The following is a 3,058-nucleotide window of genomic DNA, read 5'->3' on the forward strand; positions in this document are numbered from 1 at the left end:
AGTTCCAGAAAAACCGACAAGGAAATTGCAATATTCCTATGAGTTTAGGAAACCGACAAGGAAACTAGCATGTCCCTGCGAGCCTTCGTGGTACCGTCAAAAAAAATTCTCGGCACACAGGGAAATTTCAGTTTCCAGTAGTGTAGGCTGCAGCTGATGGGCTTGCTCTCAAATCTCAACTCTCAAGCAGAGCATGTATTGCCCTGTCTTGTTATGGCTCCGCTTACAGCTTTACTACATGACAACTATTGCAAAGAGACTGGAGCCTCTGATTAGGAGCTTAACACTGCTCAATGGAGGAGGACAGTATCATTGGGCAGTGATGTTTGAACTTCCTGAGTGAGGACGGCACGGTGGGTGATCCGATGTGATGACTACACTGGATCTGGGAGCACTTTCTGACAGTTCATTACGTCGAGCAGATGCAAAATTACTGCTGTGTACTACAAATCTACAAGGGTTTGGGAAACAGATTGTTTGCTGTGCTACCTGATAACTTTAAGGTAGAGATGGCACTTTTCCAAGGGTTTGGGAAACAGTTTATTACTTCGAGCAGATTGTTTTCAATTCATATTACGATAATAATGATTAGTAATAGGATTCATTTAGCATAGAATTGTGTATTCTAATTACTAATTAGACATCCTGTTCAACACAACTGTGACGAATGAGCATGGCAGTCATGCTGCAGATTTGTGCAAATCTGATAGTGGTATGGGCAGTACATGTATTTGAAATTTCTAAAATTTAGCTCAATTTTTTCTTATGGCTCTCAGCTAGGTTTCAATACTTGCTCAATTTGTTATGAAATTTCCAAATCGTAGCAAAATGGGCCAATCACATGTAGTAGAGGAGAAGAAATCAGATGAGTCTCGGAACAGCAATGGAGGCAGCCTTTAGGCCATGGCAAAAAAGCAAGAATGCACAGCAACTTGGAGTCTCAGATCTATTGATCATGTGTAGGTACTTGTAGATACTAGGTTTAAAAATATTATTAGCCTTCCACATTTTTTACAAATGCAATTCCGATCCATGACTCGAGCATTGCTCCCGATGGTTTTTAGTTTTCTTGATTGGTCCCCTTCTATGATCGATTTGGAGTACATTATTATCGAGCAAATAACTTTTTCCTTCTATAATTTCCGTATGTGTATGGAGCAACTCGATTAGATCCCATGAATGCTTTTCTAGTAGTGGTGTTTCTAAATGGTTGAGAGTATAGTTTTCCATCTAGCCCACGGCCTGATTTTTTGGCTCGGCACGGCACGGAATTAAACGGGCTCGGGCCGGCCTGGCACGAGCCTCATGCCGTGCCTGGGCCGAGGTCTCGGCATGTGGGCCAGCCCGGCCCGGCATGATTAAGCCGTGGGCCGACCAGACCCGTGGGCCGGCCCGAGCATGGGAGGCTTGCTAAGGCCCGGGAGCCCGAGCGCCCTCCATATATAAGGGGAGACGTCCGGCCCCCAAACCCTAGCGGCCTAGCCTCCCACTCGCCTCGCCAGCCGCCTCTTCGCCTCCCCCACTCCCCTTGCGCGCCTCCCCCTGCCCTCCCAAACCCTAGCCTCGCCGCTGTCACCAGTGTAGATCCGCCGCTTCCCTCGCCTCCTCCGCCTCTCCTTACCTAGATTCGATGCCTCCTCCCTTCTCTTCCCCCTCTGCTCGCCGGATCTAGCTCCTCGGCGTCCTCGCCTCCGCCTCGCCATTCCTCACCAGATCCGACGGCGGCAGCCCTTCTCTTCCCTCTCCTATTGCCGGTGACGGGGAATGAAGAAGGGGATGGTGGGGAAGACCGAGCGGCGGCGACGCGAGCCAGCAATACCAGATCTGGTGGCCTCTTCTGCTAACCGGCCTCCTCAGCTCCTTTGCTCGCCGTCAGATCTGCTCCACCACACTTGTTTTGTTTCTTTTCGACCTTGTTCGCCTTCCTCCTCTCCAATCTCCCTCTCCCTCTCCCTCTCCCTCTCCGAGTCTGTGTGGTTTTCCCAAGCTATCTCCGGTGTATCAGTGTATCGGTGTATTAGTGTATGTTTCTATCTATGTGTATGTGTATGTTTGAAACTTCAATTTTTTACTTGTGAAATTGAAATGGATGGTGAAATTCCGGGAAGATGAAGTGGTAGAGAGCATGACGGGCCGTGGGCCGGCACGACATGCAGAGCCTGAATAGGTACTCAGGCCAGCCCAGCACGGAAAACAGGCCTTCTACCGTGCCGGGCCGGCCCACGCATGGCACGATTAAGTAATCGAGCCAATCGGGCCGGGCCTAATCATGCCGGGCTGTGCCGTGCCGGGCAGCCCGAATGGCCAACTATGGTTGAGAGCAAAGGCTGCATTGCAATATTGAAGGGAAGGTAGTGGAAAATAATTTCTTTTCAGTTGTATATGATTTCCGGCTTTAAAACTTAGTACTATCACGACTGTTCCCTCACGATGAACTGTTAGTTCCTACTTAGTTCCTACATTCATGATGTAGTAATGTCTATTCATGCCCGTTGCACTCTTTTAGGCTTGAATTGTTTAGTCTTTAAGTACTTTGACAAAGGTATAAAAAGTTGCATGATTCTTATTGCAGCTAATAGGGCAACATTATTGCCGGCAAGGTGTACGTTTTTCGAAGTAATTTGAAAATATCCTACTATTCTTTATTCCACTCATATTTCAAATTCAAAAATAGTTGTTGTTGACGTCTCTCCTTCACTGTTGCAGTGATGATCGATAGAGTGGTGATGGTGATGGTGATCTGCCATTGTGCACATGAAGGTGATGGGGTAGTTGTAGCATGCCAGCCGCTTAAAGAGATCGAGATACGGAACGCTGGCTATGGGAGCACCATGATGTGGAGAGGAACCGAAGCTTTTTATGTTTCATCCATGGCTATTTGTTTGAGGGCTAGAATATTGTATATAAACGAATGATGTAATGAATTGTAAGTATGATACGATTTTGTAAGCGGTTCTCTCTTCTTCGGGAAAGAAACAAATAGATAGGACAAATTAATTGCTAACGGATTTTAAGACTTTTAAAAGAGCTGGTAACAACTAACAGAGCAGCCATATTT

Source organism: Panicum hallii, chromosome 2, assembly GCF_002211085.1.
Source record: "Panicum hallii strain FIL2 chromosome 2, PHallii_v3.1, whole genome shotgun sequence".
NCBI classification, from domain to species: Eukaryota; Viridiplantae; Streptophyta; class Magnoliopsida; order Poales; family Poaceae; genus Panicum; species Panicum hallii.